This window comes from Prorops nasuta, unplaced genomic scaffold (genome assembly GCF_024137725.1).
Source record: "Prorops nasuta isolate Cenicafe-Biocafe unplaced genomic scaffold, Cenicafe_Pnas_1.2 PNAS00003, whole genome shotgun sequence".
NCBI lineage: Eukaryota > Metazoa > Arthropoda > Insecta > Hymenoptera > Bethylidae > Prorops > Prorops nasuta.
In genome coordinates this window covers 12,378,668-12,401,166 of record NW_027116800.1, presented here as the reverse complement: position 1 = coordinate 12,401,166, position 22,499 = coordinate 12,378,668, and the positions used below count along the sequence as shown (strand labels likewise).

At 30.7% G+C, this 22,499-nt stretch overlaps 1 protein-coding gene across 1 annotated transcript in view; it reads right to left on the bottom strand.

Annotated features, from left to right (window-relative positions):
* wb (wing blister) overlaps positions 1-22,499 on the bottom strand; it is a 139,239-nt gene that overhangs the window by 52,745 nt on the left and 63,995 nt on the right. The gene's annotated exons all lie outside the window — the stretch shown is intronic.

Below are 22,499 nucleotides of genomic sequence, written 5' to 3'. Positions count from 1 at the left end.
AAATTTTCGCGGAATTTAACATTTCGAAAATTACCAGTTAAATTAGTCAAGTTTTGACGATAAACAGGTGAATTAACTGCAATTAGAGGTGACTTGTATAGGATTGACTAACGGTTTACTACAAAGGGATTGCAGGTACAAATTGGAAAGGCAGTAGAACAATGTGGTTAAAGGATAACACAGTGCTATATACTAAACACTGTAATGAGCAATATTTATAAAGGCAATCGAATGCACTGTTTCTGAAACTGAAAGAGGCATTAACTGGTATTAAATGAAAACAATGTGAGGCAGTTCTATAAATCAGACAATACATATTAATACTTCTCATATAGCTTGCTTTACCGCGTTTACACCGCCGCGCGTCGTGATGGAAGAACAGTTAATCCTCGGAAAGTAAAATTCTACCTGCTCGCTTATTACCAGAAATTGATATAATACGTGGGTAATGTATATTGAAAGGTCACACTGTACTATAAAGGGTAGAAAAGTATAGTCACAGGGTTGAAATGTTTTCGTTTCTTATTGTTTCTGGCATAGAACAGGTAACAAGTACAGGTAATAAAAAATATCGGGAGACGCCAGAAGCATTCGTTTTGGAGGGAATTTGTATAAGCCAGAGTCACAACATATTTTACTCAAACTTATTTTAACAGACATTGCAGTATTTAGTAAACAAATTTTAGCAATTTTTTAAATGTTTACAAAATTGAAAAATAATACAAAATATTACATTATATTTTTATAATTCATTATGATTTAAAGCTCAGTGGTTAGTCAACGAGGAGCATATTGAAAATGCTTGAGGGTGAAACTATAGTTTGAGGGAGGGGAAAAATACACGCTGGGGCCACGCGACTACCCCCACCCCGTTGCTCGTATAGGGGGAATAGGTTGAACCGATTGGGTATAAAGTTAGACATAGAAAAGTTTATAACCAATGAAAATTACAGGATGTAGAACTTAAATGACAGCAATTGCTATAAATATGATGACCATACTGACAATGAATTATTCGTTTCTGATTGTGTGCAAAATAGTTTTTATTCGACCGGTCTCAAAACTATTGCTGGAATATGGAAACCAAATCTGCTGGAGCACACCGACGGAATATATATTCTTCGAACATGGTGACGATATACAACATAATTAATAAGGTTTTACTTATAATTTATTTTTCTCTAATAATTTTTAAAAATCTGCATTTCTGTTTCAAAACTTTATAATTATAATGTTTCATTGAAGAAAAAATAATAATTCTTATTTTTGGTTGTTTATAGATTCCAGTGAAAAGTGACCTAAACGATGAAATTTCACGGTGGGCTATTCGATGTTTGATTAAAAAATCAAGAAGATTCGATTTTGGCTGTGCAGTGGCAAATATACATCATGGTGCTATAAATCGAGCTTCCGAGAGATATCCTGAGCAACCAGACCTTTCGTCAAATGGAACCTTCGTTCGAAAAAACATCCATAGGACCAATAATGAAGATTACTCCTTTGCTATACCCAAGGAATTCAAATGCAAGTTTTGTGAAAGAACATTCTATAACTACTTTGTATACCGGAAACATGTATTTCATCATTTAAAAATTCCTCGATGTGCAAGATGTCATGAAATTACTCCTACGAAGGAATTGAAGAAGTATCACTTTAGCAAATGCTTCAAGGTGAAAAAATCACATTTTGTGTTATAATGGTTTATTAAGTTTAATAAAGATAAGAAATGTATTTATAAAAGCTTATAAGATAAGAATTAGATATGTATTTTTGTAATTATAAAGAAGAAATAGTATTCTAAAATTACAACTAATTGCAAGTAAATATGATTTGCATGGAAATAAATAATATATTTTTATATTAAAATCAAGAAATCACTGTCCTATTTTTATTTTTTATAATAAGATACGTTCGTTTTTAGAGGATTGGTAAAGCAATAAAAGTTTCGAGATAGATTGGATATACAAAATTAGAAGATTTATTTATATCTTTAAAACATGGAGCCTTATTGTAATATATAAAATTGATATACAATAGAGTTGATATAATAACAAATAAGTCTAAAACGTTGTAAGACAGCACTGTGTTCTCTAATTTACCGGGATTTTTTTTTCAATGGTTAACAATCCTTTTAAGGTAATCTTTCAGTTCGAAAAATATTACTATAGTTATAATTACAAATATCGATCAAGAGCAAACTTTATTAATACTATATTTTCCTGGAGCAGTTGTCATATTAATACTAGCTTTATTACTATTACAGGTACATTATTGTTACAAACTGGGGTTTTATTTGACTAAAAATCTATAAAAATCACAAAATTACTAATAGGCTCTTGCGGCTTGCAAGAAGTTTTTATGAAGAGATTGATGTTTCCTTCTGGAAGCTGCGTGGAAGAATTTCTTCGTACAAAAAAAGCAAACGTAAATCTTTGGAACTGCGAATTCGTTGTTATTATTATTCTGATAACGAGATTGGCAATTTTGCTCCGATGAACATTTCTGATTAACATTTGGAAGAGGCGCCAAATATGTTCGAGATCCAGTGATGGCACTATCAAAGTCGTTGAAGCTTTCTCGTAAATATCTATCGATCTCTTCGATTGTAAGATTATAGGTAGGCACATCGACGCTGTTAATTACAAAATTGAGATCATAACTAGGTACGTTAAGTTCTTCGTTTTGTAATTCATCCGAAGGGATAATTTCATCCAGCAACGATAGAAACTGAAATAACAAAGACCAGAGCTTAAGTTATATATCAGACAAAGCTTTGGTGCATTAAATAATTCTTTTAATTTCAAATTACTACAATTTTATTATTAATAAATTTACTAAGAATTAAATTTACATGTATTTAATATAGTAAAACTCAATAGTAATAATTTAAATAAATGTTTATAAAACTTACTTCTTCTGTAGTTTCTTTAGAGATTTCCATGTTAGTAGATTTCGACTTTCGGGCAGAATGTAAACGGAAAAATTCACTTGTATTTTGAATTTCACTTGTCGCGTGAAAAACTTGATGAGCGTTTTGTTTTCGAGGGACTACCTTTGGCCTTGAGATTCAAACAGAGAATGACTAATAATTCTATGACTGTAATTGTCTTATTATTTTGTGTCCTCGAAAATGTGGCGTAAAAGGGAAGAAACCATCTAGTCTGCTTATTGGCTGAAAACTCTAACTGGCTTCCGGATTGGCCATTTTCCCCCTCCACCTAAATTTTCCAAGTGTTATATACCTGCGATCCCAATGTTAAAATGGCAGTTTGTTACCCGTTACGATTATTAAGAACCCAGCAATACACACACAATATAAGTTTTCATACTTTCTTTTAATAATCTTTTCGATCAATTAAATGCAGCATCCAATGTAATTACGTAAAATATAAATTTTCATATAATAATATTATTATTTATTAAATTTTGTTTATTATCGTAAAAATTATTTGGTACATTCTCGTTCAAAAATTATTAGCTTAGAAGACTCATGTTTTCTAGTTATTTCATCTCCACCTACCGACCTCTTTTGTATCATGTTATGATTCATCAATGTTTAGCATGTTTTTCTTCCGATTTTCTTAACAAGAGATAACGCAGGAATTTTATTCCCAATCATTCGAAAAAGTCTTTCTTTCGTTTAACTTAATTTTTTATGATTTGGAGTTTTTCATTTGTACGATAATATTTATTTAAACATTTTTTAACCTGAATTGCCTGATTTTTCTTATGCTACCATTTTCAATATTTTCATGCAATTTATAAATATATGAATAATTTAATCGACTGAAAAATTGCTTCATAAATCATATTTCTATTGTACATTTAGGACAGAAAAACATTATCAGAAAAATATATTTTGTCTTTTTTTCTAGCCCTCTAATTTATAAATCTTCCTTTATTTTTTAATAAAGTTATTATTGTTCTCATTGCTTATTACAAATGATGGTTATAAAAATAGTGAGGATAATCGTTGAAAAAGTGTTTACATTTCTTATTGAAAGTGTTAATATTGAAAAATTTTCGTATTTATATAACACACGTGTCTATAATTTGATAATAATTTTTCCTGAATGTTACGAAGCTTCTCTCTATCTGGGAAAAATTGGATTTGTTGGCGGCATGTGTCAAAGGTAAGTGACAAATTCGAGTACAGTTTGTTAATCTTTTTACGAGGAAGTCGAAAATTGCTTCATCAAGTCGTAAGAAAAGTTCGGTATCGCGTACCGGGCAACAATTACTCCCCGACACGACACGTACAAATTTACATATTATTCCAGTACCTTATACATTAGCCCCATCATCGCTTAGACTTTCATGATGGAGAAAATTATCATGTACTCCTCGACATGAAGTTATTGCGAAAAACCAACAAAGTGTTATTTACATTAGAATTACAAATTAAACGGAATTCATGAATCCGAATAATTAATGTAATCTGTGAATTCGAACAGAAGCAAGCTCACTATATTTTCGTCATGTTCGGCGTTCAAGTCGAATTATGCTTCATCTCTATAGTCTAATATAGTATACAGGGTGTTTTCTTAGATTAGCTTCAGAGCGTATATCTAAAAATTCGTTTAGTTCAGTAACTACATATATATATATAAGAAATTTCCATTTCTTCACTGGACTTTTTTGAACCTCTTTTATATTTAAACACTCTGTATATTTACATAGTATTACTCTTCCGTGACACGAGTATATTTTTAAATAATAGAAGGCATGTGTAATGACATGGAGATATAAATGTATACAGAATTTTTTTATGAAATAATAAAGTAGAAGTAATTCAATGTAGAAGTTACTTACAGATGCTGCAGGTAAGTGATCCCTTCCTTACGAGAATAATTTGCATATCAGATTATCGACCAAAGTAAATCATTCATTCCAGGTCGCTAGCAATAACTGGATGGGACGAAAAAACTATATTTTTTCAATAATATTCAGTGATAATATATAATGCAAATTTAAAAAGTTATAGGATTTTTATTAGTATAGATGTAGAAAATTGAAATGAACCGGTTAAATTAATTTTGAAGATTTTCCATCAAAAGCTAGAATCGTAGAATTACCAACTAAAATTTGATCTTAAATTATACATTCTTCGCTGATTCATTAATTAAAATGTTCTTTCTACATTACTGTAATTAATTGTTTTTAATGTAAATAAAATTTTCGTTGGATGATAGGTACCATAGTAGTTCAAAAATATATTTAACAGGACAGCTGGGCACTTAAATCTTGTGACAAAATCTGAAAAATTCTTATTGATTCACGTTCCATTGATTATTATCATCTATAGAGCGTATCGAGCAGGCTAATAAATTGAGTTTTTTCTTGTTTTATGAACTGAAATAAAAGGGCCTAAGTACAGGGAAATATATAGCTAGAAAATTGATAGCTGCTTTCGAAAATTAGATGAATTCAACTGCATAGTAGAATTCAAATGAGGTTATCTGTAATGTATTTATAGGGAAATTGCAAGTATATAAGGAAATCAGCTGTAAGTTGCTCTCTTGAGATTAATGTACGTGAGAAACGTTAGTTCGCTCCTGCTTTGCTTGCAGTAGCTGCGATGCTATTTCATCATTAAGCACACTACTACGCGTATAGTTTCAAGCGTCAGACGCGAATAGCTCTAAGCAATTTTATAAATTAACGGGAAGGCGTATACAGACATTACAGAACGCTTTCATCTGAAATCTAATTTTTCAAAAACAATGTTATTTCAAAAGAAGGATGTTAAAAATAGGTCGATTATTCCCCTGGGTTAAAAACTAAACTAGGCATGATTCTTATAATATTTTCAATGTAGGATCAGATTGTGAAGTTCATTTTACTTTCAACATTGAAGAAAATACAAAAAGATTAAAAGAAAAGGTACAAAAATACAATTTTTCTTATAATAATTTATTTGAATTATATAAATATATTTGAATTAATTATCAATATATCCGCAAGCGCAGCCTTTAACTGGTTCCATACTTCGTCCATGATGTTCGTAATTATTTTTCGAAAGCTCTCCTTCAAATATACTATTTATATACTTAAATTAATAAAACGAAAGAAATATTTCAAGTAAATATTAAGTTATTTACAAAAATTGCTACATTTCACCATAATTATCTAATAGATATCTTATAAGTATTATAATTTTTTTGTAATTTTCTTATTGTTTAAAGTAAAACGAGCATCACTTTCTGATCTACAGTAAAAGTTCTATAAGAAAATATGTAGTTTATGTTCCATCCTGAAAGTAAAAATTGACTTACATTTAACATCCTCATTTCAGTGTTTTATTTAATAAATACTTTTCTGAAAAATCGAAAGCAATTGCCAAAATTGAAATCGGTCTTTAAATAACATTGTTTCCTAATAAGACTTTAGGTAGAATAGCTCTGTAATATTGGAGTCCACCTTGTTTTTAACGATACTAATTTCTTTCGCTTTGCGCTACAAGATTCCTTTATTTATATAATGATCAATCACAACTTATGCATTCATTTAATACTATTTTTATAACCTCTTACAAAATATTCGCATACGTCAAATAAATTATTTTATTCGTTACTCTATACAGGATACTCTAAAAGTTAACGTCGACCTAGAATCCTTTGAGAGAGATAGTTATGTAGATTTTAAGTTGGAAACCCTTATCATTTTTTCTTTACTGCCCTTAAAAATGTTTTTAGTGCTTTGTCCGTTTGTGTTTATTAGAAGGGTTCAGTAGGAGGATTTCTTCGGTGAGTATAACTAATTTGATCAATTAATGAAATTGATTTATAATATAGCATTTGAATGCGCTACGATCAATTATACTTAAAAGCAATATACTATAAAAATTATGAACAAGCAATTAAAACATTGTTTGTTTATTGAAGCCATTGCGAATTTTACTTCGTTTCATCCAAGTTTTTAGTACGAAAAGATACTTTCAGGAGCGAATAGCGAACAAGCATTTTGAGAAGATCGTAATTCAAGTGGCCTAAATTTCGATGTAAAGCAGCCACATAAAGTGGTAGTGGAAGATTGCCCTTTGCTGGAACCGATTTTTATGGGAACAGGAGTATCCGCGACAAATTGCAGGAGATATAAAGGAAATGGGGGGGGGGGGTGTAAAAAAAGAGCGGCGAGTAACATTGCCGACTTTATCTGGCATGAAATTTACAGTCACTCGTATAATTTTGAACGTTCCTCTCCACCGCTGAACTTTTTAATATTCTATTCAATACGATTATTTAATATTTTTGCTTTCCGATAAATATTTATATTTTCGGGTCGATACAGTACAATAAGAGAAATAAAGCGAGATTTATATCATTTAGAAGTTCAGACACTTATCTGAAATTACAAATGCCAAAATATATAATTATTAGTATTTAAAATTTGAAAAGTTCATAAATATAAAAAAATTACTTGTAATAATTAATTGTAGCATAATTATATCAAGTGTGTTTTACTTAATTCATTTTGAAGCGTGAGCGTAAAGATTGATATATCTTTGCGACTATAAAAGATATATCAATATTTTACATAAACTCTTTTTGGATCTGAGTAGAAAGTACTTTTAAGAAGATTCTATGAAAAAATGCATATTCCTTCCATTTGAAAGAAAAATGATGGAATTTTTAAGTACATGCTCTGGAATGAAAGAAAGTGAAAGAAACGATACTTCGCTGCATAGTGGGGAATAATCCCACAAGAACCTAGATCGCTATCTTACAATATAAGCATTGCTTTTCTCGTAATTTTAAAATGTGACTATTTAATGCCATTGCATACAACGGGCTCGACAAGTAACGTTTTTGTATTAATATTTTTTTTTAAATTTTAAATTTTACCACAGTAAAAATAAATATTTGCCTAACATTTGGATTTCACTAATTTTTTTAATTCGAATATTTTATTTTACTATGTTATTTATACGCTAGACAATTTATATGCTTGTTGCCTTTTTTTACAAGCGAAGCTTGTTTTTTGTGGAATTTTATGAAGTTTTTTAAGAATATAGGAATTATAGGTAAATAATTAATTTATCGAATTCAATCATAAAATAATTTTTCAATGTCTTCATCGTTCCAAAATATAAAGCTTCATTTCAAGATATTAATTTAATAATCTATTAAATAAAATACAAAATATTACAATGATGAATTCTTATCATTATTACACTTTTAGAGGATTATGATGTCACAATATGCACTGAATATTTGAATTGTATTTCTATCATTTTATGCACTAAATCATTTTAAAACCCTTCACTTTAAAAAATTTGCTTCTAAAATTTACCCCTCCCTTTTCTACCTTTTGGTAGGTGTTACTCTCAATATTAACTTTGCATTATAGTCCTTTCTCTGGTAAACTAGTATCATTTCTAACTTTCTTTAATTGATATAAACTAGGAAATATATCAATTAGTGCAATGGAAGCCCTTTAGGTATACACATATTAAGTATATCCTAAATTTATCCAACGTATGCCTGCTACATACAAAATATTAAAGTGATGTTTTCTTTTCATAGATACACTTGTAGAGGCTTTTATCTAAATATTCATTGACTACATAAATTAAATTTCCATCATTTTATGTCCAAAATCACATTACAGCCCTTCGTTTTCAAAAATTTGCTTCTAATTTTACCTCTCTTTCCATCATTTTCTTAGCGGTTACTCTCAACATCAATTTTGCATTATGGCTTTTTCTCTGGCAAACTAGTATCATTTTTGGCTTCCTTTGATTATTAAAAACTGGGAAATATACCAAATAATGCAATAAAAGCCTCTTTCTTTTAGGTAAATTACTTTCAAATTCATAAATTTATCCAACGTGTATCTGTCACATACAAAATATTAAAGTGATGAATACTTATCATAATTACACTTTTAGAGGCTTTTATCATAATATTTGCTGACTATTGGAATTATATTTTTAAGATTTTATGCCTAAAATCATCGAAAAACCCTTCATTTTCAACAGCTTGCTATTAAATTTACCCCTTTTAGATCCTGTTTCTTAACTGCTACTTTCAATATCAGCTTTGCTTTATGGCTCTGTCTATTTCAAACTGGATTTATTTCTAGTTTCCTTTGATTGATATAAACTAGGAAATATACTTATTAATGCGATAAAAGTCTCTGTTTTTATGTATACTGCTTTCATTTTCATAAATTTATCCAAAGTATGCCTGTCAAATACAAAAATTTTAAAGCTCTTACCAAAATTGCGCTTTTAGATGCTTTTTCATGATATTCACTAGCTCTTTAAGTTATTTGCACTTTTAATTTTTTTAGGAGACGGTAATAACCTATTATAACTAAGATTAGGGAAAAGTAGGTCAGTATTTATTTTGAATGTCTTTATATATTATAAATGAACATTCAAAAGCGATTAATATATATTTATCTACTTTTCTCAAATTGTATCAATAAAAAGTTTTCATTGTCCAATGAGAAATTTCTCAAAAGTATCATATATCCTTTTACAAAATTAATATTGATATCAATTTTAAGAAAAGATACAACACATACACTTTAGTAATGGTTTGAATACATTAAAAGATTGCATATAATTTTCAATTACTTTAGCAGTTTCTATTGCTTAATATACCCTTGATCATGAGCCATGTACTTGAATGTTGAACATAGACTTCCCATTGTCAATCTTATTCATATCAATCTCAAATAATCCAGTCAAGGAACTCGATCCTCAACAATACAGAAATAAATATTTTGTTGTAATTTATATGTATATTTATAATCTGTAAAAGAAATCCCACAAAGTACTTTTCAACCTGTATTATAAAATGTAATATTATACTTATCACTTATCTAATTGTTGACTCCTTCTGTCACTATTAATTGGATATATTTTTGAATTTAAGAAATTTTTAAATTTATAATGGGTGAACAACTACATCACAATACACACACTCATACACACAAATATAATATTATATTATAAACACTGCAACTGACTGCAACCGACAATATTTTGACAGCTCAAAATTAAATTGGTTGTTGTGACAAATTTTGAGAGTCGAAAATCAGGTTGATACTGGTAGTAATGGGAAAATAACGTCACTCAAGCGGCCAACTTCAGCTCGGGACGTATACAGTATACTCTGGCTGAAGAAGATTATGAAGGAGAAGAATCTTACATTTTTTACATATATATAGCTAACAGAGCATGATATCTCCGGATTGCATGAACCAATTTTAATGTTCATGGGCTCAAATGAAAGCTTGTTGAAAACCATTTTAAGGAAAGCTTTACTTAAATCATGACAATGAATTTTACGGCGTTAAATTGGTTCGAAAATTGGGACGGCCATTCTAGCTGTACTTGAGAAGTAGTGCCTCGATGGCGGTATAGATATGGCTTTATCTACTTTTATAAATACTTGCCGTCGAAATACTACCGTGCCTCTTGATGAGGCATCTGCCAATTCGTCAAGAAAATTAAAAAAATATATAATTACAATAAATATTTCCATCGCGGCAATGGATAGATTTTATTGCTTCAATTTATTAAATCTTAAAAATATCTACGTGTAAGTTGTATATATAAAACTCCACACGTGAAGGATCATAGTACGTTTATCTGCCGCTATGCGGCGTTTCGCAATTGTATTTGTAAGTGAAACATTTAGTATTGTAATAAAAAATACACTCATTACACACACAAAGGAGTTTCTTGTATATTCTATATTCTCTCCATCGTGTTCAATTTTTAACTTTTACTGATAATACGGGCTACAAACATTAAGGAATATGAATGTATAAAATAATAATTGTTTTGTCCGTTGAATGTGATACTTATGATAGCTGTGATAAAAAAAACGGACGATTCATCGTAACTAGTTTTCATTGAAAGACAGATTTACATATTTAATGTTGAAAAGTGTATTTTTATTTCAGTAAAAAAAATTTAAATCAATCAATTATATTATTTTATATAATATCAATTTAATATTTGTTTCAATGTACCCATGCTTACAATTGTTTTAATAAAATAATTTTAATTGTAAAAAAAACTTGTTGGGTTATGCTAAACAGATGAAATAAATCGATTTACGATATATTTTGTTAATATTTAACTCTTTTTCCTTCACTGTTTTCACATAGGGAGTATTATGTCCCATGAGATGCGACAGCGAAGTGCAAAAAGTTAACTATATAAAATATAGAATCAACAATTTTTATAATATGAAAAAAATTAAATACGTCATTTAATTAATCCTATATGTTTTTGAAATAGCTAAATATTTACTTGATATAAAGAAACTTGTAGTATTTTCTATAACCAAAATAAAACATTACTGACCGGTGAATAAATATTTGTGCAAGCAACGCGGCATCGTTTATTCATTATGCAACGTTAATTTGATCAAACTCAAGGATTTATCCGTAGATCTTTTAGCCAATTGCATGAACCAAGCACTCGACTATCGAGCTACATCCACGATTTGCAACTTAGCTTGTAAAGTCTGGCGCGAAACTCTATCCTCCTGTGCTTTATCTTTGAAGATCAAAAAGAATCCGTCGAGTATAACGCGCGCGTTAACTCTCCACCATACATAAAACGTTGTCAGTAAAATTAATTAAAAGTGGTTATTGCAAAATATTAAATAAACGCTTTAATAACATATTATACTTTAGAAACAGTGATTTGAAGATATCAAAATTTGGTCGATATTTAATAGTCATTGCTCAAACTTAATTTAAATTTATGTTATCTTCCTCGGTCACTATATTAAAAAAAGGAAGTGTCAAGCAGCCACTTTAAAACATAAGTAACAAACGACCATCTGAGTATCAGCACGTTTACTTTTAAGATTTATATATACAGTGAAATATAAAAAGAATGTGTTAAAATGTTAAATCTATAAAAAATAAACAAAAGGTTACAACGAATCTTTACTAACGAAGAATTACTTAAATACCTTGAAAATAAAGCCCCATTAAGGCCGTGTGATGAAATATAAAAATTCGAACGGAAGTCACAAATCCGAACGCAAAGGCAGAGACAAACTAGTCGAAGAATTACGCACTGATAAATAGATAAAAAAATGAAGAAACGTAAGACAGCAGCGATGCACGTACAGCCAGTTTATGGAAATTAACGCGATGGATGAAATTGATTGGCTACACGTTCGAGCTGTGCCCGGGACCACCGAGGGTGCTTTCAGCTAGCTAGTACCTTAATCACTAATCAAAAAACGACTATCTATGAACCAACTCGACGAGCCATTTTATATTACCTGCTGGACACTGTGGACCTATGAAAGTCCATGCTCCATTAAGTTTAATTATAATTTAATCTTAATGGTTTTTAATTTATCTCTATTAGAATTCATTTAATAAAATTTAACTATTTGCAAATAGATATTTATTTAATGCTAAATAATTATCCGATTTGATTAAAATTTAAACGTTTTTTAATCAATATTAGCTAATATTTCTCCGCGTGTATAAATTTAAGTGTAATCACTTTTAAATATTACCATACATAATAAAATTATCCGTCGGAATATAGTTGGAGATCAATCGTAAAATACACTGCATACATCAAAGTCTTTGCTTGAGACAGCCGCAACTCCGTGACTGGAAAGCGAGGGCCTTTTTCTTTGTCTGAGCGCGGATGTCACCAAATTTGGCGAATCGCGCTAAAAAGTCTTCAATCTTCGTCGATGGTAACGCGCAGTCCAAATTCCTTTCGGGTCCTCGATCTTTTCCTTCAGTTTATTTCATACAATTCGATCATTAAATAACACCACTTTGAACTTTAACCCCTTTTCTTTGTTGTTTGGATTTTTTATGAATATTTAATTGTTTTGTTAAAATTTAAATCGATGATTCGGCATTACGACTGAAGGAGAGTTTATCAAATTGCACTATTCAGAATGATTGTTTGTATGTATTTACCAAGAAGAGTGATTTTACAAAGATTCCTATATAGATTGTTAGACGCCATGCTGAACTTTAGCCGCTTTCTTCCCGACTGGAGTTTTAAGAAAAATGTAATATTGTTAAATTTTAATTTCACGATATATACATACATATATATATATATATATATATATATATATATAACTAAAAATTTTTACATTTATTCAATGATATGGTGTTGATAATATCATTCTTTCTCGATGACAAATCGCTATTTAAATTTGTCTTCTTTTTTCGATATATATTTTTGATCAATATATTATTCTTAAATACACTTCGCTACGTTCAAAAGCAGTTTTATAGTAGATTTTTAAGAGAAAACTTTATTTTTGCTAAATTTGATTTTAAGGTTTTATTACAAATTGAGATATCGATCAGATTAAATGATAAAAGTATAATTATTTGTGTAAAATATTTATCGAATAATCGTGGTATTTGAAAGTTTTAAATTTGTCGAAGGATGTGGAGACGGTGCAATTGCGTTTGCGCCGAGGGCTGGGAGGATCACGAGAAGGAAGGAAGGCTCGGTAGGTTCATATATCTCGTTTATCTCGATCGAGACGAGACACTCGAGTTCTTCTTGCTTAGGTACTGCCTAGTCAACGCAGTTTCGATTAAGGCTTTCCTTACGGGACCATCCTGAATGCCTTCAACCCCTTATCGTGGGCTTGGGACACACTGTTCTCTTATAACTTCGATGATGGCATCGGGAAATTTACAAGAATCTCCTTGTTTCATACCCGCACCATCACCAACAACCCCAAGGCTTTCTCTTGCAAACTTCATTCGCGCTCTTACAGGTGGGCTCGAGACAACAAAGTGGAAAACTATTTTTCTTAAAATTTTATAATAATGTCTGTTATTTGTCTTAACGTGTATCAGGGTTTAATATAATTTAAAAAATAAACTAGAATGAAAAAACATTAATTTACATGACACGATTTTTTCTTACCTACACCGTATACAGGTTATCTTTAACGGGGCAAACTATATAAGAGCTAACTGCATGTTATTTAACTGCAGGACTTTATATTACCTATTTCGTTAAATTTTGTATTAAATATGATATGGGAGATTATTTAATACAATAAGTCATATTTACACAATGAGCAATCATGCTTATTAAATTAAAACAAATGGAAAATCAGCTATTCCTTATTTAATAACCATTTTAAGGCTTCAATGCAAAGCTTCATTTGCTAATTTATACACGGGGCTCGAGATAAAAAAAAGCAAGTTATCTTCCCTAAAAATTATGAAATGAATGGAATGGTTGAATTAGTATTAATATTTTATATACAATGTAAGTAAAATAAGAACAAATGCATTATATAATTTAAAAAACAGGGTTTTTTTTATAATTATTATTTAATTATTACGTTAATTAAAACTACACAGAAAATCATTTAGACCGTAAAGAATTAATATTTCACGTAATCAAGTTAAAATTTTTGATAAGGAAGACATTATTTTTCATGCAGGTCGCTTGTTTCGCACTAATTGTTAACTTGTACAAAACGAGCGATAGAAGTTATATAACACATACTAATGGAGTTTTAATCCTCGTTTAACTAATTGCTAATGGGTGGAGACTGGGTACTTTCATAGAGGGACAAATTATACCGGGTAATCGTCGGCTGATTCAGGGAGAGGTTAAAGATAGTTTAGGTTCGAACGATTCCCGCGAGAGATGCGATCGGGCTAATGGGATGGTGAACCCTTTGCGAGATCTTATCGAATACTGAATTCTTCAGCGCGGAATCCCGGAATACCGATATCGAAAGTCGTCCTTCCTGTCCTTTCGATCCCGCGGGCGCGGCTCATTTCTTCCTTTTTCCAACTATATTACACATATATAGAGTATAGTTATATACCTATAACTCATTTTATTATTCAAAATAATAACTACGAATCCTTCAAACTTGATCAAAACTGATCTTGCAAATATTTCCATATACATATAGGGTGGTCCAAGTAACTAAATATAAAGACATATTTCTTAGAAATGTAATATAACAGTGATTAAGTCATTTTTGTAATTATATTAAATTTCATAATAGGACTAATTTTATGAGATTGAAACAAATTCAAACGTGTTATAAAGGTTAGGCTTAAATGGTACATTAATATAATGCAAAATAATTTACGATAAAAAAACTGATTTCTATTTACAACATTGCCCTAAAAGGTATAGGCATTTTGTTGATAATACATAATTGATTCCATCATGAAAATTAATTTAAAAAGTTGATATATTTCTTCCTTAATCCATTTTTGCGAAAAATACTCTTTCTTTGTATTGTGCAGTAAACAGAATTGTATGTAAAAAACGTGTCGTGTTAGTTTAGTGACATAGAATTGTAGTTGTAAAATTAATTTGAATTAATAATTAATTATTTTCTATTAATAACTATATGAAATTTTTTTTTTAATAATGCACGAAAAATTGATATGATAGTCAGGGTTATATATATAAAAGCTACCTACAATTGTGTTGTAACTTTGCAAACATTTTTTACAGTATACAGCAACCATCTAATCATAAAGTTTCTCTGCACCTGTGTAGACTCAAGATAGACTTAGTTCTTTGCTTCTGTTGTTCTTTTATGAATGTTTAAATAAAGAAGTGCACCTGGCAAGTGAGTGGGCCAAATTTATCATGAAGATCTTATTTAGGAACGGGTGATACAAATAAACGAATACAGGGGCATCGCAGGTCGCGTGACAAAACTATTCAAAGGGTTAAGCGTATTTCTTCGATGATTAGTCATTGCTATAACCATACTAACAGAAGTATATTTATTGGTAAACTTCTGTAGGGTCGTTCGAAACTTCAATTTTTTGCACATTACCATCGCAACAAAGGTTATAAGCACTGAAATGAATTCGTTAATTACAATAACCGTAGAAATTAATATGATTTTAAGGTTGTAGCTACGTTTTGCGCCAATGTACAAAGTCGAGTAAAAAATCATTGCGTTTTTCACGAAGCACCACTGAATTTCTCGTTTCATCGTATTATTAGTAATCCAAAAGGGTCCTTAAAAGTTTCTGCATTCGCTTCCATTCATGGTTTAACGTCCTTCTGGAAATATCTTGATCCTGGCTATTCAGGATCAGGTTTCTATCTGATATCGCGATCTCTCGGAGCAAAAGTTATAATCCATCAACCCACGCGTTACTCTTTATCAATCCTAACCATCTATCCTATCAGGCATATAAAATTCAGAACCATTGAATTTCAAACTCTTGAAGCTTCCAGTCTTTTCTTAAAATAATTATTACTTTTCTGGACAAATAAATTGTGCTCAGAAAATTGTCTAAAAGAAGAAAACTTTCCATATTGAATATATATAGTAATAAATTTTATAAGTATTAAATTTATTATCACAATCCCTCTGTGAATGTTATTTAATTAGGACATATAGTACATGAAATGTTCCTTAAACGTGCTAGGACACAATTTGACACGTTGACATTCTTTAAGAAAATTGTTGATATCATGTCCTATATGTTGTACTATTCATGCTATGTGATCTGGATTTCCTGAAAAGGAATGAATTATTTATTGTGCAAGAGTGGAATGAAGTGTTCTTTCTATATAAGCTTGTAGAACTTAAGGTAAGAAGAGGAATAAGTGTATGTATCCAGGTGTACCAGGCAGCATCGTCATCTTGCAAAATTATTGTCCGTGAACGTTCATGAATTCGTTTCGTATCGCAGTTTGAAAGTTGTGCCTCAACGTCAGACAATGCGTGGGCGTTGCAACTCGGCCTATCGATACTCTCTGTAGTCTTCAATATTCTCTTTAAATACCAGTCAATCGTCTAATCTCTGCAAATTCATCCCCATTCGTCTCACAAGCCATTTCCAAGAGCGTAAAAGCTGATTACCCCTAATCTAGAATCAACTTATTTTCTTTAATCATTCAATTTTCATCTCTTTCATACTTCATCTTTCAATATCATTTTTTAAAGTTCTATCCTTTGTATGGACGCTTTATCTTAGTCCAATTTTCATTCTTCGCATGATATTGAGTTTTTAAATGTAAATCAGCGTATATAAGTGAAAATTACATTTACAGTGGTAATACACGTACATGAGATTAATCATATTTATTATATAATTCACTTGAAATTTGGTAAAGTTTCAATTTTTTAATAAAATTGGTCAAACATGTAAAACCTGTTTTTTTGGTTATAATGCAATCATTCTTAGGGTATGAAAACGCAGCAGGCAATAGTACGCAGAGATTGAACATTATAGAATGGGGGATGGGGGATGTTTCAGTATATTTATGATATCTTATTAGAGTTATAATTGAATGCCTTTAATGAATCAATGTAGTATGATATTCATGTGTTATTGTTTCTATGAAATACTAGGTAAAAATTTGAAATTGATTACTGATGTAATTAGTAAAATTTCGATTTTATACATAAGAAAAGGGAAAGTTTCTGTATTTAATATAGATTAGCTAATACCTGCAAGCTGCTTACATACCTTTTGTGTGTATGGTTACTCTAAAGACACTAAATTTTAAAGCCCAATGAAATAATCGATTATTCAAAATTTCTATCTGCAAGGGTAAGACTACGGCAGCAACATTGTATATTTGGCACTTTCATTTTATTAATATTTCATGTAGTAAGTCATATTAAATTATTCGTAACAGTTTTAGCAATGCTGCGAAATTATAAGAAAATCAGAAGGAATACGCACACAAATTTCCAATGTGTAAATAAAAAAACAAAGAAAAAAAGAATCAAATAAGAAGACTGCAGTCAGTGATAAAATTAATTATCATTTGATTTATATTTATTCTTATATTGACAATATACGGTAACGTTCATATTGATTATTAAAAAAACTTCATATTTTTCTAATGTATACTTTGACTCCACAGTCCTCAGTTGCGTGATCTTACCTATACTATATACAGGGTGAGACACATAAGTCGCTCCAGATAATGGATGCAGAAAGATGCTTATCTCTTTAACTATAAAAGATACTCACTTTTTGCATAGGACCTTTTCGAAGCCTCTTGTTATTTGCTTTCAGAAAAGTCATATATGAAAAGTGAATATCTTTTATAGTTAAAGAGATACGCGCCCTTTTGTATCGACGCTTTGGGGCGGCTTAAGTGCCTCACCCTGTATAAAGAAGGAGTACGTATGCATATAGTATTCCTTCTTCATAGTGTAGGTATAAGAGCACACAACTCTAAAGTGGCAATCTGCAAACAAAATTTAAAGCTCTGCTTTTAAAATACCATTAAAGTTTTGGTTAAACGCGTATTCAATATAATGATAAATATATTACATTTACTCTAAGAAAAGGATAAAAGAAATCCTGATTGTATCTTTAGATTAGCTGTTTATAATTGCATAAAAGAAAATACATATGCGCGTACTCTTGCTACGAATTACTCTATACAGTTCTTTCATGGATAGACAATTTACTAAGCGTAAAGAAATAGTGAATACATGTTTGATTAGCGTGCATCGATACATACAGAGAGGGTGTATATTGCGTGAGACTCACATAATTCAAGGGCTATCGTATTTATTTATACCTGCGGTCGAGCTCTTTCAGCAGATAAATGTTCAGCTGCCAGTACCTCTCATAGAAATGCGATATTTAATATATTTTACTTTTCAGGATTAACATCTAAATTAAAGATACATATTTCTGTATAAATATCGCGTCAAATATGTATTTACGAATAATAAAAGAGCAAATGCCAGAGTTTGTTGTTTTACGGCATACTATAATAGAAAAAATTTATCAGTAACTGATTAAGATTTGAAGTATAAGTAAATAAGTATGTGAGGTCAAACAATTTTGTTTATATATGTAGTAAAGTATATTAGTTTCTGCAGGTGCGATCTCGTTCAGCACGCTGTTTGAAGCATGCATCATTGGTGATGAAGCGAGGGGAGGGCTGTATTCGTCGAGTTATCAGCACGAGAGAGGTTATTGCAGGGTTAAGACAACGTTTATGTGTGCTGCAGCTAGTCTCGTACCTCACCAAGGGAAGCTTGGAGGATGTCGAGATTTATTTTGATTTTTTAAAAGTATTTCAACAGTTAATTATATAACACATTTACAGATTAAAATAATACAAGATGCCAAAACATTGTTGATTCCTTCGGTAAATCAAAACTATGCTGCACGAAAATATATTGCATTATGGTAAAATATAATAAGTGAATAATAAATACATTATTAATAACAACAACGATGAGTGATAATAAAGAGGTTAAAAATACAAATTAGTACACAAAAATAATTAATTGTATAACATAAAACAAAGCTTACAGGTTTAAGTCCCATGCACAAAGTGCAAATATTTGTCATTTTATTTCGTAATAAATAAAGTACTATAACACCAATTGCGTTATGCTAAATGTCTATACCTTTAATGAATGGTGAATGCATGGACTGATGATAAAAGGGATTAGTGCAAATACATATATAAGAGGAATGAAATATAAATTACTCGACTGTATAAATTAATGGAATGGAATACCTACACAGATATAAAGTAAAAGAGTGTAAAAAGTCTATTAAATGTATATGTATATGATGAACAGTATTAGTGAATAGAGAGAAGTGATGATTATAATTTACTTTGATAAATTGGAAGGATTAATGAATAAAGAAGGCAGAGATTAGATTTTGTCATAAAGGATAGCGAGTATTAGACTTTTGCATTTGATGCAAATTGAAGTAGATTTTGCGGAAATCTAAAAGCATATGCGTCACACATACTTAAACGTGGCTTCTACGCACTAAACGGACCGTATCATTTGCGAGCGAGAAAGAAGAAAGTGGCATCTCATGGACGTGGGAAATTAATTAACATCTCGGACAGATTGTAGGTGGAGGAGGTAATGGAGAAGGAAAAGGAGAGTGGGGGTGGTCGAGAAAGGTGGGAGACGGTGAAAAAATAAGCTAGTATCTCGCGTGCACTAGCTATATCTTTCTGTATCCGCATACCACTTGATACCCTCGAGATACCATCTGTTTTTCCATTTTATGGTCCCTCATCGTTTCCTCTTCTCAACGTCTTCGCACTGTGAGAAAAACCTTGTTTAACCTTACGATAATTAACACCCCGCCAATTTCAACATTCATTCTTCGTTATAAAATTTATTTCAAGATAGCTTAATCCTTTAAATATAATTTAAATTTTCTTATGCCAGTATATCATACAATTTTTTTATTGAATGGGAATACTGAAGCCTTTATTATAGCTTGCATAGATTATATATTTTATGCTCCCTTCCCGTTTCCTCTTTTTCCCGACTGTTTCATATTGTAAGCAAAACCTTGTTTAATCTTACCGATAATTAAAACTTCCTCAATTTCAAAATTCATTCTTCATTGCAAAATTTGTTCGGAGATACCTTCAATCCTATAAGTGGTGCAATTTCAATTTTATTATTTCAGTAGTAAATCATAGAATTTTTCTATAAACTGGACTACTGAAAACCTTTGCTGCATTAGTTTTCAAGGATTATGTATAGAGTCATAGAAATTTGTTACCGATTTGTTCGTGAATAAATTCAGTAATTCGCGTAGGTGAGTGGTTTCAGTGCGTGGGCAAGTAAATAAGCAGGTGAGGGGTCGAGGCAGGATAAGTAGGATAATGGTGAATGCATACTCAATTGCAAAAAGTCACATTAAATCTTTAACGCTACATTTTTTTAACGTTCATTCATCACATAATTTTCAATACATTCTATTAGTCATGACATATGTTTTGTAATCAAACCATTCCAAATATTTAAATTTTCTTCATTTTAACCTATTGTAGAAATATATAACCTTATCGGTGTACATATATATGCACTTGCCGTCGAAACACTACCGTACCTCTTTTTTAGTTCGTAATGGGGATTGGTTACGTGTGAAAAAATTTGATTCTTTCAATGTTCAAAATTTGTCTTTCTGTAAGGCTTATAATTACCGTTTTTCATTGAAAAATTTGCACAATAAATAAACTTTTAAAGGTATAATAATGCTTAGCATTGATGAGCATGAATGAGAGGCTAATTGCAATGAGCACTTATAAATATATACTTATATAGAATTCAAGCGAAAGAGTATAACGTGATAGAGCTCCTCAAAGTTGTATGATGTGTGTGAATTTTAGATAGAGAGAGAAGAAGGGGGGGGGGGGGGTGCTATTACAACTGCTTACACGTCGAGAGCAACGATTCAAGAATGATAAAAAAATCAGCGACGTTCGTAATAATATCTATAAGAAAATCGATTGATCCAGAGCAATATTTTAATAGGATTACGTGTCTCCAAATACCTCCCAATCGCTCAACTAATAAACGTGCCATAGTGAGCCTTATACGATTGGAATCAAAGCATATATTCAAGCCTCGATATTACAGATCTTTAACTCTTAAAGTGTTTTTCAGACACCAATTCAGCTTATGCTGTCAATTAAGTCTTCTAACGCATTGTTAAACATTGCATTAAAATAACATATATAATATCGATTTATTACTTTAATTTACTATATACAAATTTTATATTTATGAGCACCTACAGTGTAGAATTTATGTCTACGAGTTGAATTATTTCGTAATTTCAGAATAATATCAATGATTGGATTTAAAGTTGATAGACTTGCCGGGTCGAATGCGCCGTCGGATAAACAATTATCAAATGATCAGTGCAATAGATTAATATTAATCAAGATGAGATCAATGGATGATTTAATTGGACGAACTAGTGTTTTATAACGCAATTATGTGAACTTAGAGACAGTGCTGTAGAGAGATTGTTTCAGCAATGCGAGAGATGGAACGGTCGAAGCTTCTTTATGGATAGCCGATCGGATCAAGTTAATTCAGGGAGATCTTAAGGTACCGCCACAACAAATCGAGACCACGCGTTGAATTCTGCGACGTCTGTTGAAATTTTTCTACATATACACCAAAGCCTTGACATGTATTAAGCTTAAAGTCGTATAATATCGTGTTTACTAAGACATACATACGCTTGGTTTTCCTTGTAACGGCTGCCGTAAGCAGTGAACATAAATTCTGAAAAGAGAATTGTTGGTCGAAGGAAACTTACTTGGTTACTGTGCAATCGTTAAAAGTTCGCCAAAGTGGATTTTAGTTTATGAAAGTCCTACTTCGAAAGATCAATGCTCGAGTTCTCGGAAAGTTAATTTATTTTCAGTAGTTAATTCTTAACGTAAATACTATTTTATATTACCTTGGATTAAAACATATATTTGATAAAAATAGAAAATTGTCGCAGTCTTAATTTGATCAGTTCCCATAGATTGCTTTGATAAGCCAGTGGTATTGAAATTTACGAGCTTGTAATAATTTGTCGATCTTTATCATTTCCGAATCAGGTGTAGTTTCAAGATTCGAGCTTGGGAAAGTGGAAAATGAGCAGAAATCGTGACTAGTAAATTACAATTAATGTTTACCGGTCGTTAGGTTGAAGTATTTAGGGAAGGATGGCCCTTGTAAATCTCGAGTGTAGAATGAAAATCACGACTCCCGTCT